Genomic DNA, 16,051 nt, shown 5'->3' on the forward strand with positions numbered 1-16,051 from the left:
TTAAAGAGTCTTCTAGTCATCCCCCTTCCTGCCAGGATTGACTGGCATTTCTACCTCAACACTGGTATTCTCCACTTAAATCCTCAATGCTTTAATGAGGTAATATTACTAACTTCATTATACAAACCTCGGAACTGGTCTCAGAGAGATGAGATAAGACCACACATTAGATAACGAATGTGAAAGGATTTAAACCCGTTTTTGTTTGATTTCACGATCTCCAATCTTCCCATTATGATCTCTAGAGAGACAAAACTTTTATGGTAAAGATTCCCAGAGCTGCTAAGTTAATAATAAAAATAATGGACTGAGTGCAGTGGCTCATGCCTGTAACCAAATCCCCAAGCTGACAGGCCAAGGCAGGTGGATCTCTTGAGCCCAAGTTTGAGAACAGCCTGGGCAACATAGTGAGACTGCATCTCTACAAAAAAATATAAAATTAGCTGGGCATGGTGGCATACACTTGTAGTTGCAGCTACTCAGTAAGCTAAGGTGGGATGATGCCTTGAGCCCAGGAGGTCTAGGCTGCAGTGAGCCATACTCATACCACTGCACTCCAGCCTGAGTGACAGAGTCTGTCTCTGTCCTGTGCTCTGGGAGTCTGTCTCTCTCTCACACACACACAAATATATAATGTAAATACTTATTTTTTGCTCACTTTCTCTTGTCAAGGAAACTCCAGGATAGACACAATTGTCGTGGGTTTTAAGGGACATGAAGAAAAAAGTTACCCAAGTCCAACATTTACTGAGGAGCAATCTGTCAGCCCCACAGGTCAGAGCAGAGCGTGGCAGTCATAAGTCGAAGATCTGCTTTTGAGTCCCTCCATTTCCCATTAAGTTAATGCTGTGAAAAACTGTTTCATTGGCCTTAGGCTGTACTCCACCTCCAGGTACCCCTCCCCCAGACTCAATCATGGGTCACAGCCACAAAGGCTCCCCATGGCTCCTGCCCCCATGACTTCATCCTGGAGAGGAAGTCCCTGTAGCAAGTGAGGGCAGAGAAGGGGGTGGAATTCCAGCAGGATCTTGCAACAGACTGAGAGTGGAGGAAGATGCTCTCTCATCACTTCTAGAATGCATCAGAAGGGAAGATGCAAGACTCTCGCCTGTTTGATACAGGGCTCTTGGCTCCCCTGCTCTATTCCTACCTCCCCAAGAACCACAGGGCCCAAGCCAGGAGCAGAGCCCAAGGCAGTTGCTTTCAGCTGCAGGGAAAAGCATAGGGAATAATAGGGAAAATTTGAAATCCACATTCCAGAGTGGGCCCCCTTTTGCCTTCCATTCATCTTTTCCTCACTCTTCCAGTTAATTGACCAGAAGTTTAATGAGCACCTATTGTCAACAACAGCACTAGGCTTCCTGTGTCCTTCTGCCTCCTGGTTCCTTTTCGCTCCTTCAAAGTGCACCTTTCCTTGGGCTGCCCTCCTCCTTATTCCTCACCTCCAAAATGAACTCTTGCCTCCTTCCTGCTCCTGAGCAACAAAAACATCCATCCCTTGAATCTTGACAATCTCATCTAAGTCAAGGAAGAATTCCTTGGCTAGTAATTCTCACTACGTGAACTGAGAACTCTGCTTAATTCTCCCTCGCTCCTTAAACCACTTGGTTGGTGAATTTTAGAAACTATGCTGGGGGTGGTTTAGGTTGCTCCATACGACCCCTCAAGGGATCATGTGTATTCTGTATGCTGAAGGAGGTGTGGAAAAGGAGAAACCTGCAGTACACACCCTCCATGCCCCCTGGTTCCTGCCTTCACTTTGTCTCTTGCCTGCACTCTGAGGCTCCAAATGTCCTAAGTTTCTTTTCCCAAGACAGTAAGGTGACCCTCATTAGGAATGACAGGAGGTTTCCCTACTCTAAATCAAGGGGCTCCTCCCTCTCCCTCTCTGTTAGGAGACGCAACTCCCTAACGTGGAGCCTGCAGGCTCCTCTGCTGAAGAAAGCAGAAGAGGTGAGCCCTGAGCCACTAAGCACCGATTCCAGAGCCGGTGTAGCCGCCTCTCCATGCAAGCTGATGTCATGCGAGAGCAGAAACTAAGAGCCTCACAGAGGGTATGGGTCCAGGGGTTGGAGAGAAAGGAAACAAACGGCAGAGAGGAGAGACAATGGGGACACTGGGAGAAATACTGGGGAGAGCCCCTGCCTTGCCTGACATTCTCTGACATTCTCTAATGCTTCCTGTCTGCCACCACCCACTCTGACCCTGTGAATGAGTTTCAGTTCCTTTCAAGCACATGATCCTTGACCTGAATGAGGCTTGGTTCTATAGATCTAGGCAGGCAGGCAGGGCGTGATAGAAAAAAAATAAGAAAAAATCTGACAATATGCTAGTAACATCTGATCCCTCTGCAAACATTCAGACTAGTCTATGTGGAATGTAAGAAACTAACAAAATGGACCAACAATTGATGATGTAAAAGTAGTGTACACATTAAAAAAAGAACAAACCTTGGAGTAATTATAACTCCTGTTCATTACAGCAGACAAAAGCAGTATCTATACAATATAGAATTGCTAAACCAAACTTGGAAACTTCTGTCAAGTGGGCTGTTTAGCTTTTGAAGAGGTAGAATGCCATGTCGTTAGACTTATTTGATGGACTATGACTAAATTCACCTCCAGGACTGCCATTCTCATCAGAATCTAGATGAGAGCACTGCGTCCCACCAGGCCATCCACCTTCCTTCGAGAAGGTCTGATACTCTGCAGCTGCCCTGGAAAGGCACCTTGCCCTTCTATCCACCTTGTCCTTCTGTTATGTTAGACACTGAGGGGGCTTTACACCAAGACTGTGTCCTGAAAGAGCTTTCAGCAACCTGCTCCCTAGGAGTCTGTAACTTAAGAGAAAGAAGTGTGACTGTTACCTTCCTCATCTTATAGATGAGAAATGAATGAGAGAGATTCTAAGCTGGTGTCAATAGGCTACTAAAGACAACAAAAACACATTTTAATACACCAAACAAATCTTTAAAAACCGAAAATCAGTTTATCATCAGCTGCTTTCTCTGTATGAACTCTAATAACTGCTTTCTTTGGTGAATTTATATGTTGCTGGGTGCTTAGAAGACTCTGCTGCCCAGGCTTAAAGGAAGCTGGTGATGATTCTGACAAATCCCGTTGCTTTGTGTGTGTCCAGAAGCCCAGGCCCATCCTTTCCTAGCTGGGGCCATGCTGGACGGCACCAGCATCTCACAGGGCCCCTGAGCCTTCCTTTCCCATGGCCAGAGTCTGCCCAGGTTATCTCAAAAGCCTGAAACAGGAAATGTGTTAGGGAATTAACAATGATCTCTGGGTGGAGGAATTTTATTTTCTGCTTTAAACATTCCTGTATATTCCCCAATGGGCCTTCACTGCCTTTGTAACTTTTATTAATCAAGGAGTTTCTCATGCTCTCACCCTGAAGAATCCGAAGCCCCATATACAAGGCATTATCCAAGATGTTATTTTTCCATTGATGTGCTATATAGATGCTGATGAGGAACTTTGGCAAGAAGACCCTTACGAATATATACTCATGAAGTCTGATGTGTTCGAAGATTTCATTTCTCCTACCCCTGCTGCCCAGACACTTTTATTTACAGTCTGTAGTAAGAGGAAAGAGGTACTGCAAAAGACTATGGGATTTTGTTACCAGATTCTTACAGATCCAGATGCTGACCCTCAAAAAAAAAGATGGGGCCCTGCATATGATTGGCTCTTTAGCTGAAACACTTCTGAAGAAAAAGATCTATAAAGATCAGATGGAATGCATGTTGCAGAATCATGTACTCCATCTCTTCAGCAGTGAACTAGGCTACATGAGAGCAAGGAGGCTTGCTGGGTACCTCACTATTTTTGTGAAGTGAAGCTCGAAAGTGATCAGAACCTTCAAACAGCCTTAGAGCTAACAAGAAGATGTCTGATTGATGATAGAGAAATGCCTGTGAAAGTGGAAGCTGCCATTGCCCTTCAAGTATTGATCAGCAATCAAGAAAAAGCTAAAGAATATATCACACCATTCATCAGACCTGTAATGCAGGCTCTTCTTCATATTATAAGAGAAACAGAAAATGAGGACCTTACCAATGTAATTCAGAAAATGATCTGTGAATATAGTGAAGAATTTACTCCTATTGCAGTAGAAATGACACAACATTTGGCAATGACATTTAACCAAGTAATCCAGATGGGGCCAGATGAAGAAGGTAGTGATGACAAAGCAGTTACTGCTATGGGAATTCTGAATACAATTGACACACTTCTTAGCATAGCTGAAGATCATTAAGAGATAACCCAACAGCTCCAGGGAATCTGCTTACAGGTAGTTCCTACTATTTTACAACAGCATGTCTTAGAATTCTATGAGGAGATCTTCTCTTTAGTGCACAGTTTGACATGACAACAAGTGTCTCCACAGATGTGGCAGCTACTTCCCCCTGTACTTGAAGTCTTCTAGCAAGATAGCTTTGATTACTTTACAGATATGATGCCCCTTCTTTGTAATTATGTAACAGTTGATACAGACACACTTCTGTCTGACACCAAGTATCTTGAAATGATATACAGTATGTGCAAAAAGGTTCTTACAGGAGTTGCAGGAGAAGATGCAGAGTGTCATGCAGCAAAATTGTTAGAGGTCATCATTCTGCAGTGCAAAGGGCGTGGCATTGACCAGAGGAACTGGGGAGTAATGAAGATGATATTGATGAAGATGGGCAAGAATATTTGGAGATTCTGGCTAAGCAGGCTGGTGAAGATGGAGATGATGAAGATTGGTAAGAAGATGACGCGGAAGAGACTGCTCTGGAAGGCTATTCCACAATCATTGACGATGAAGATAACCCTGTTGATGCGTATCAGATATTTAAAGCTATCTTTCAAACTATTCAAAATCATAATCCTGTGTGGTATCAGGCTCTGACTCACCGTCTTCATGAAGAACAAAGAAAACAGTTACGGTATACAGCAACTCTGGCTGATCAAAGAAGAGCAGCCCGTGAATCCAAAATGATTGAGAAGCATGGAGGATACAAATTCTGTGCTCCAGTTGTGCCAAGTTCTTTCCATTTTGGAGGCCCAGCACCAGGGATGAATTGAGTTATCTCTTTCTTTCCTGCTGTGTGATTGTAGTGAAGAGCTTGTGTTCCTCCTAGTAGTGGTTCCAGAAGTGGTTCATGTTATCTGTTCTAAACTAATGATCAATAGATGGACAAAAGAAACAACAACCCCAGGAGATGGGGCCCTATCATGCAACCTGGCACTGGAAAAGCGGGATTTTGGGGGGTCGAGGGGGATGGGAGGTACCTTAGGGGGCATATCTCTTTATTTTTTGAAGAAAGTAAGATCCTGCCTGTGAAGCTTCAAAGTGACACTGTGGAAATCTGAAACAGGGGATGTCATGAAGGCAGCTTTTCTTTTTCTGAGGAAAGAATAGGCATGGGCTACAGGACTATTTAAAATGTCTCATTTACAGTATAAAACTCAAAGGTAGATGTAATTTTTACACCTATGAGCATTTGTCTAATTTCTGTCTCTTCCTCACCATTGGGTACCTATTCTTTATATGTAAATAAGATAAGGTAATCTGATAGCCTTATTCAATCTTCATCATTTTCATTCGTCATTGTTCCTATGTAGATTATTGGTCATTTATTGTAGCACTACATAACTGATTATAAAAATCAGTAAATGAATTGGCACTTTCATACTGAAACTAGCCTGCTAGCCTATGTATAAAATAGCAAAATATTTGCTCTTTATAAAAAGATGTAATGGGGTGGGGGGCAAGGGTAGTTTCAAGTTACTAATTTAAAAATGAACTAGCAATTTTGTACCTGCTGACTTTGTGGTGCGCTCACCTCTGATAGTGACTTGAATTCGGTATGTAAAAAGGGGTTAGTGGTATTTCATTGCTGCTAAAAATGACAACTCCCTCTGTGTCCTGTGTTTCTTAAAGCTGTCAGTGTACAAGTGGGTATTTGAATACCAGAACTTACTGTGAAAAATAAGAAAGGTGGTATCTAGAGCATGTAAATTGGATATAAAGTTCTACTCTTAAAGAGTTGATCTAAGAGTATGGCTAAACATCTATATATGCAATCTATTAAAAGACCTTAATTTGGGAAAAAAAAAAGAAAAGAAAAGCAAGCAAGCACTCCTACTTCCTCCTTATCGTTTGTTATCTTGCAGTTTTGTTCCTCAGACCCAGACCCCAGGAAGCTTCCCACAATCAGTACCATCCACTCTTTCGTGACAGCGCAGTATCTGAGTTCACCTTTGTGAATAGAACTCAGTGTACTTTTCTCTCCATCCATGTTTAGCCACATTTCTTCTTTTAAACTGTAAGTACCTGGTAGGCAATGAAAACACCTGGCAGCCTCACCAGCTTCTAAACATGTGCAAGGACTTTTTTAAGAGGATATCTTAATTTTGATTTTAAGCTTTTGTAATAACAACAAGCCTTTATGGAGCACTACTTTGTGCCAATTCATAAGCATTAATATTTCACCTTCATGGAACCCAGGAACTGGATAATACTATTGTCCCCCCTTTTCACATGACAAGAGAGAGGCAGAGGGTGGTACAGTGGCTCACCCAAGGTCAGGCAGCTAGTGAGTGGTGTAGCCAGAGTTTGAATCTAGGTAATCTGACCCTGAAGACCATGCTCTTGATGTGCAAAAGGTGGAGAAATTTAACTCCTTTTACTTGTGGTTCCTACTGCTGCTGTACCTGATAGGGACACAGGCAAGTAAAGACAACTTAGCCATAAATCTTCCGCAAAGAAAAGCAACACAGCCAAAGTGCCAAAGTTAGTGACCCAGGCGACTTGCCCAGAGCGTCTGCTTGGCAAAGGCGTGGGTCTCTCACGGTCTGCAGTGTTTCCCTGTAGTCACACTCCAATTTCTCAATAACCATTTACTAGGAAATTAAACAGTAGTAGTAGTAGAGTCCTGATTTTTTTTCAGAGGTGGAAACAGAATCCCAAGAGTTTCCAAGGAGGGAGGAAGGAACAGAGGGAGAGAGGGCTGAGAACTGCCTAAGTGCCTGATACAAACCACAGCAAGCCTGCACCTGATCCATTTGCCCAAAGACAGAGAAATAAACAGATCAACGGAACAACAGCCATTTGGTGATTGTTTCTTGTCACTCTGTGGGGGTGGGGCTGGGGATGGCTGAGAAACTGCAAGCTATCTGAAGAAAACTTCCACATTTGCTCCCTCATGGAAAAGCTAATGGGAATTCTGTCTAAAGAGCATGGTGTGCACTATCAGGACATTGTCCCAAAGCATTCTCCTAGCATGCGTAGACTGATGGAAAATTAGCTCTGCCTGCCATGCACGGGGTGGGGCTGGCCAGGTCTTGGGCCTTGGGAAGCTCTCCCAGGCTTCCTTCCTTGGCAGCCACTGCAGGAATCCTGAATTGTTTACAGTGAAGCCAGGAGATAAGACCCTCACCGCAAGGAGTTCAGATTCTTTTGCTAAATTAGAAGAAACAGACGAGACAAAGCTTGCAAAGGGGCTCTGCTGTTGTAAGCAAGTCATGGGCTGCCTTCGAGGACCCTTTAGAGAGCTGTGGACACCATGCAGAGGTTCTCACAGATGTTTACCTCAGTTGGAGCAAAAGCATTCTCCAGAAGAAGCTCTGAGAGATGCCCATGAAGGTGGTATCCTACATGTCTGGACCCACTGAAAAACATCTAGCAGCTGTTGAGAAAAAATATGGTTTGCAAAGTCAAGTTTGGTCAATGTTTTTTTCTCCCTCAATATCAATTTGAAAACTTTTCTGTTGAATCTGTATACAATTTTTTTTCTTTTAAAATATTCCTGTGAACATTACTCAAGAACTTTTTTTTTGCGGGGGGGGGCCCACCACAAACTGGCCATGTTACTTTGGGCCAGTTGCTTAACCTCTCTAAGGCTCCATTTTTCCCTCTATAAAATGGGAATCTCAGTTAGTGTTGGTTGGGTACGGTGGCTCATGCCTGTAATCCCAGCTCTTCGGGAGGCCAAGGCAGGCGGATCATAAGGTCAGGAGATCGAGACCATCCTGGCTAACCTGGTAAAACCTTGTCTCTACTAAAAATACAAAAAAAATTAGCAGGGAGCAGTGGCAGGCGCCTGCAGTCCCAACTACTCAGGAGGCTGAGGAAGGAGAATCACTTGAACCCAGGAGGCAGAGGTTGCAGTGAGCCAAGATCACACCACTGCACTCCAGCCCGGGCAACAGAACAAGACTCCATCTCAAACAAAAAAAAAAAAAAGAAAGAAAAGAAAAATGTAGTGTCTACCTGATAGAGTTGTAATCTTTGTAAAGTTCTTACTTAACACAGGAACTAGCATGTGGTTAGCCAAATAATAGTTAGTTCTTCTTCCTGTTGCTATTATTTGCTGTTGAGAGGTGATTATGTGCTAGGCACCACACCAGGGCTACAGATGGGTAAGGCTGTCATGTGGTCCCTCTCCCTAAGAAACACAATCATGCAGTCCTGCTTGGGGTGTGGTTCCTGAAGCTACTGCACCAGCATCACCAGGAATTTGGTGAAAATGTAGATTCTCAGACCCTACCCCAGACCCACTGGGTCAGAAATTCAGGGGGTGGGGCTTAGTCATCTGTGTTTTAATAAACCACCTAGAAGACCGATGCAGGCTACAAGCTTGGAATGAATGAGCCACATCTGACATGTGCTTTGTAATGATTCTACATTTCAGTGAATTGAGCTTCCTGTGCTTAGGAATTCCTTGGTTCCTGAATATATCAGGTATAAATAATCCACATGTGCCAGGAGTAACTAGTACGAGTAGTTTTGTAATTTTCAGCAATGCATAAGCAATTTTGCACATGTGGCATTTTTTTTCAGTTGTAAATTAGAAATATCTATAAATTAGGGATTAGACCCCTGTTGGTAAAAAGAGACCGTGATGGGGAGTGAGTGCTCTGAGGCATAGAACAATGTCAGGTGGTGGAACACAGAGTGCTTTTTCCCAGCACCTGGCTTCTGCGGTGGTGGTCTACGCTCAGGTTTGGAGTTATATGCTGTTCCAGATTTCCTCATAATCTTGGGGCTTGTGGTTTTCTGTTTTAGAGTTTTGGTCAACCAATTTATAATCTGTAGTTGGTTGTAACAAATGGAGCTGACAGCCAGAAAAACATATTACACACTTCTTTAAGATAACTAACATCATTCAAGTTTTTCTAATGCCATTTTTTTTGAAAAGTGAAATAATTGTTACAATGTGAGTTTGATGATGTGTGGTTTTTATAAACAACCCAATTATATTGTCAAAGCTGAATAAGATATACATTACTGGTACATTAAAGAATATAAACAAAAAATATTTCTTTACATAATGACATTCCAGCTCTAGGCAGGATTTACACAGCCCAAACATAAGTGAATGAAATTAACAGCAAAACTCAGGCCGCTGCAGTGTCTTAGGAGGACTGTCACATCACAGTAAAGGAATGAGTTTGGGGTGTTTTTTTTTTTCTCTTAATTTCTCTTTCTCTTTTTAAAGGCACTTAAAGGCTATTTTAGAAGCCTCCTTTTGGGACAACAAAGCTCAGATAAAAATGTCATAAGCGGTTCTAGAGAACTAGATGGTGACTATACCTCCTAAGGTCTACAATTTGCCCAGATCCATGCAGGAATGAATCAAAAACTGACATCACTGAAGTCATACAGAAATATATTTGATGAAGTATTGTCTAAATGGTGAGAAACTGTAAACCCAGACTGCATCATCTGTAGTGGCATAATAGTCCTGATACAATAGTTGGTTATGGGTTAGCAAAGACAAGGATAACTAGGTTACAGAGCCAGGACAAGAGAGAAGAAAACCTGGACAAGGCCCCATCAATGACAGCTAATTCCTAAAATTAATATCAGATCACAGACACTATGTCTCTATTAGATACACTATGTTCTATATCTACATAGAGATTACTAATCTGTACGTAGATTTGTTATCACATCTACAATGTAGGTACAGTTGTTATAGAGCAGCAAATCTCATTTTGTTTTGATAAATGTAAAAATTACATTTATAAAAAGTGCAGCATACTGATTATCTTAGTAAGTTTGGGTTGGCTCTAACAAAATTCCATAGACTGGGTGGCTTAAATAATAGACATTAACACTTCAGAGTTCTGGAGGCTGGGAAGTCCAAGATCAAGATGCCCTCTGATTAAGTTCCTGGTCAGGACTCTCTTCCCAGCTTGCAGACAGCTGCCTTTTCACCGTGTCCTCACATTGCAGAGAGAGGACACAAACCCTCTGGTATCTCTTCACCTGATGGCATTAATGCCATTATGAGAGCCCCATCCTCATGATCTCATCTAAACCTAATTACCTCCCAAAGGCCCTTTCTCCAAACATCAGCACATGGGGGGATACGGCTTCAACATACAAATTTTGGTGGACACAGTTAAGTCTATGGCAATGGTGAACCCCTAATGCTGCAGAGATGGTTGGTCCTAGGTTGAAATCTTACCTCAGCGACTTTGCATTTGTGAGACGCTGGGCAAGTGCATCACCCTCTGAGACGTTTCATCTGTAAAATGAAGGTAAAATGAACTCCTAGATACAGTCGTTGTGGGGACTGCCTGAGATAATGAAGATCAAGTGCAGGAGATGAGTGCAAGGCAGAAAGCATGGGCTCAGGAAATGCTACTGTGGCAGCCACCCTCCAAGATGCCCCCACGATCCCCACCTGCTGCTGTCCAGGCCTTTCAGGTCTCAATGTATGTGTCCCCCAGTTCTGTGTCCCCATCTGGGAGGATGGCAGCTGCAGTCAGCAGCCGTCTTCTGATGGAGGTGGGCCTTTGGGGGGTGATGAGTCATGAAAGCAGAGTCCTCACGGCTGGGACTAGTGCCTGAGAGCTCAATTGCTCTGTCCATCACGTGAGGACAGTGAGAAGATGCCGCCCATGAAAAGCAGGAGCTTACCAGACGCTGAACCTGCTGCCACCTTGATCTTGGATTTCCCAGCCTACAGAACTGTGGGAAATTTCTGTTGTTCATGAGCCACTCAGTTTATGGTGTTCTGTCATAGCAGCCTGAATGGTCTAAGACGTCTATATACTCACCTCCCACAGTGATAGAGCTGACCTGGGACTCCAAAAGGACATTGCAGAAATGATGGTGTGTGACTTCTGGGACTAGATCATAAGGTGCTGTGGCTCTCACCTTGTCCTCTCCTGAGTCACCTGCTCTGGAGGAAGCCAGCTACGAGGTTGTAAGGACAGGAAAACTGTGCTCAGGAGAGATCCATGAGGTGAGGAGCTGAGGCTGCCTGCCAGCCACCAGCACTGACCTGCTGGCATCTGAGTGAGCCACTCATGAAGTGGCTCTTTTATTCCTGGTCAAGCCTTCAGATGAATATGGCCTCCGCTGACACCTTGACCACAACCCACTGAGAAACCTGGAACCAGAATCCCGACACTCTGACACTGCATGGGATGATGAATGTTCATTGCTGTTGTAAACCAGCAGTCTCCAACCTTTTTGGCACCAGGGACTGGTTTTGTAGAAGACAGTTTTTCCATGGACATGAAGGGAGAGAGATGGTTTGGGGATGAAACTGTTCCACCTCAGATCATCAGGCATTAGTTAGATTCTCATAAGGAGCACGCAATGCACATCCTTTGCATGCGCAGTTTGCAACAGGGTTCACGCTCCTATGAGAATCGAATGCTCCTGATGATCTGACAGGAGGCAGAGCTCAGGCAGTAATGCTCACTCACCTTCTGCTGTGCAGCCAGGTTGCTAACAAACCATGGACCAGTGCCAGTCTGTGGGCTGGGGACCCTGCTGTAAGCTGCTGAGTCTTGGGGCTATTTGTTATGCAGCAGTTGGTCATGGACATGGCTAGAGTCACTGCTGCCATGACTGCTGCTGTGAGAGGCACCTGGTGGACCCAACTAATACTTGCAGTCAAAATTGTGTTGTTCCAGGGTGCTTTCTTGCTCCAAGGGCTTCTGATTGCATTCATTAATTTCACCATATCAAAACACAGGGCCAGATGGCCTCCACGGTCATTTCCTCCTCTATGCAGAAGCCTACACGGCAAACAAGATACCTTGTCTTCTCCCCTGAAAGAATGTTTCTGGGAATTCCTCCTGTCAGAGTCTCTAGGACTCAACCTGGGCTGGGTTCAAAACAAAGCCAAGGGGCCGGGTGCAGTGGCTCATGCCTGTAATCCCAGCACTTTGGGAGGCCAAGGTGGGCAGATCACCAGAGGTCAGGCGTTTGAGACTAGCCTGACCAGCATGGAGAAACCCCATCTCTACAAAAAATACAAAATCAGCCAGGCGTGGTGGTACATGCTTGTATTTTCAGCTACTCGGGAGGCTGAGACCAGAGAATCACTTGAACCCGGGAGGTGGAGGTTGTGGTGAGCTGAGATCGCGCCATTGCAATCCAGCCTAGGCAACGGGAGCAAAACTCCATCTCAAAACAGCAACAACAACAACAAAAACTAAGGAGAGTTTGACCTTGAGCTCCTTCGAAAATAAAAAATCGAAAATGGAAGAAGTCATTTAGAAACAAAAAAAATGACAGCCTTGAATCAATGTGGCAGCCAGTTGACAGCCTGAGATGCCAAGAGAAACAGTGGAGGCAGCACCAGGCCAAGTGTGTGCTGGCCAGCTCTCTTTCCTGCTCACCAAGGAGTCTGCTGTGGTAAGGCACTATGACAGGCTCTACATGTGTGCACACATGCACACACACACGTGCACACATGCATGCACACACATGCACACACGTGCACACTGAATTAGCTTCTATATGCTCACATATTGGTTTTCAATCAGTTCTAACTCTCAGAAAGCAATGAGAAAAATTCACAATCAGATTGGACAGACCCCCACAAAGAGGAATATCAATTGTTCTTTTGTAGGCTTTCAAAAAACTGGCAGGCAGTCTCTCCAAGAGCTGTTTCTGGAAAGCTTCTGTTGCACCCTGTAGCACATCTGAATTATGCAATCTAACCAAAGTCTACATTTGTCACTCTACACTGCATATGAATGTCTTGCACCTCTTAGATAAGCACTAATAAGAAATTGAATGACTCTTCCACATTCAGACTTGTAGAAAACATTTTCATCCCTCAAGTAATCTGTATGAAAGATCAAACCCATAACCACGGAGAACACTTTGCAAATTTGCAAACTTGTAGCACATCCTTGATACTTCTGTTGGTGTTTATATAACTGTATTTTCTTTCTTTCTTTCTTTTTTTTTTTTTTTTTTTGAGATCGAGTCTCACTCTGTCACCAGGCTGGAGTATAGTGGTGCAATCTCGGCTCACTGTAACCTCCGATTCCCTGGTTCAAGCAATTCTCCTGCCTCAGCCTCCCAAGTAGGTGGGATTACAGGCATGCACCACCATGCCCAGCTAATGTTTGTATTTTTAGTAGAGATGGGGTTTCACCATGTTGGCCAGGATGGTCTGGATCTCCTGAACTCGTGATCTGCCTGCCTCAGCCTCCCAAACTGCTGGGATTACAGGCTTAAGCCACCGTGCCCAGTCTTATTTTCTTGTTTCATTTAAAAAGATAATATGCTTGTTTTACAGAAGTAGCTTTCTTTACTTATCTTAGCGATTCTCATGCCTCATCCTCCTGAGTAGCTGGGACTACAGGCACATGCCACCACGCTTGGCTAATTTTTTGTATTGTCAGTAGAGACGGGGTTTCACCATGTTGGCCAGGCTGGTCTTGAACTCCTGACCTGAAGTGATCCACCCGCCTTGGCCTCCCAAAGTGCTGGGATTACAAGCTTGAGCCACTGCACCTGGTCCCAGAAGTAGCTTTATGAAACATCCAATTCAAGAGAATTGGTGTCACTACTAAGGATGATTAGAACCAAAGTAACTTTTGCCTACAATATTAAATAACTGATGTAAAAATATGTTTTCCTTTGGCATGTGCAGATATAGTGGTTTGCACATAGTGGTTTACAAAACTAAAACTTAAAGTGGACGTTGTCTGGTTAGCCTTCTAAGTAGCATTTCAGGAAACTTTAGGAAAGAGAGCCGAGAAGTTCCTCAGTGACAGCATTTGTTCTAGTTTCTGGGGGAGGCTATGCCTGGGAACCTAGGCTTCCAGGAAGCCAGACTTTCTTGGTTGTGACTCATTACAGTAAGTAGCCCCTCCTGTTGAGTCTGCCAGAATGAATTATAAATCAGTAGAATTCTAGAAAGTGCTCAAGGAAATCTGAACCGTAGAAGGGAGGCCTTAGCAACAGAGCAGTGGAAATAGAATAAGAGAGTGAATGCACGGGTAAGAATCTGAAGCAACGACAGCAAAGACCAAACCATACAACTACTAGACATGGCAGGTCTTACAGAAGAAGGTTGAGTGCCCAGCCCACGAAGGCAGAGAACAAAGAACTGTGGATCAAGACTGAGAAAGCAGACGAGGGCTGAGACATCGGCACCTCCTGTTACACAGTGATAATATAACAAACAAACAGCTGTAATGAGCTGTTTGTGTTTAGCTGGTAAGAACATTTTGTTCATTTATTCAACAAACATTTACAGGTTTGTGTGTGTGTGTGTGTGTGTATGCCTGGCACAAGAAATGGGATGCAAAAATGGATTGCATCCTTGCTATTTCCGTGGCTGAGCATGAGAATTCAATTCCTCAGCATGGGAAGTACAAGGATGAACAAAGCACAGTGTATATGGAGCTCAAGTTCTGGTTGGAGATAAAACACGTGTAGGATTGATTGTCCTACAATGTGGGGAGCACTACAGAGTGGCACAGAGGTGCTGTGGGGGTAACAAGAGCAGAGTAGCAAACTGACCCAGTGGGTTAAGGGTAGATTTGTATTGTAAATGGAAAATGTTTAGGTCAAACCAAACAGCTTTGCTACAATGCCAGAGGAGAGAGTAATCTGTTTTAATTGGTGTCTGGCCAACAACTCAGCTCTGCAAGAAGGAAAGGGGGGCAGAAGTGCAGAAAGGAAAGGACACTTCCACTGTAAGTGAGACTGAAGGACAGCCTAGAGAGTGTTCTGCGGGCCAACTAGAGAAGATGCATCAACTGTATAAAAATGCTGCTTTTAGAAGATGAGGCCAAAGAACTACCGTTTACCAACTGTCGAGGACAAGAGTCTTTATGTAATTCCAAACGATCTAGAGAATGTAAAGATGAGAAAGTGCTTCTGCTGATTAGACAGATGCAGTATAACCTCAATACCAACATCAAACAAGGACAACATAAATGGGGAGATTATGAGTTGGTCTGCATTATAAGCACGGAGGCAAAATAGTGAAATAAGACATTAGCAAAGAAATTCTAAAAATCTATTTTAAAATAGCTATCATGACCAAGTAGGAAATGCATGGATGGTTTCACATTAGAAAACAGGAAAAAATGATCAACTTGTTTACATTACAATATGGAAGCAGGCCAGACATGGTGGCTCATGTCTATAATTCCAGCATTTTGGGAGGCCAAGGCAGGCGGGTTGCTTGAGCCCTGGAGTTTGAGACCAGCCCTTGCAACACAGTAAAAACCTGTCTCTACAAAAAATACAAGTTAGCCAGGTGTGGCGGTGTGTGCCTGTGGTCCCAACTACTCAGGAGGCTGAGGTGGGAGGATTACTTGAGCTGGGAAGGTTGAGGCTGCAGTGAGCCTTGATTGCACCACTGCACTTCAGCCTCGGTGACAGAGCAAGACGCTGTTTCTGGGGTGGGGGTGGAGGGGCAGGACAGAGAGGATGCAATCAAAGTCCTCCTGGAAGGATAGATTCCAGGAGGGAAGATTCTTGTTAGAGAGATAAAATAATGAGTATCTGAATTAAGGTACTAGCAATAGAGATGGAGAGGATGGAAGATATTATAGTTTGTTAGAAATGTTTTTTTACTAGACTCTTTTATTATTTTTATTAATAAAGAGGGAGTTGGCTGTGTGTGGTGGCTCATGCATGTATCTGGCCTCTTTGGGAGGTCAAGGTGGGAGGATCACTTGAAACCAGGGGTTCAAGACCAGCCTGGGCAACATAGCAAGACCCCATTTCTAGAAGAATACAAAAAAAATCAGCCATACATGGTGTCAAGTATCTG

The 16,051-nt window shown here is 43.8% G+C and overlaps 1 pseudogene; it reads left to right on the forward strand.

The window, feature by feature from the left end:
- Positions 1-3,396: 3,396 nt before the first annotated feature.
- Positions 3,397-5,078, forward strand: LOC100607855 (annotated as a pseudogene).
- Positions 5,079-16,051: the final 10,973 nt, after the last annotated feature.

This window comes from Nomascus leucogenys, chromosome 5 (assembly GCF_006542625.1).
Source record: "Nomascus leucogenys isolate Asia chromosome 5, Asia_NLE_v1, whole genome shotgun sequence".
In the NCBI taxonomy this organism is placed as follows: Eukaryota; Metazoa; Chordata; class Mammalia; order Primates; family Hylobatidae; genus Nomascus; species Nomascus leucogenys.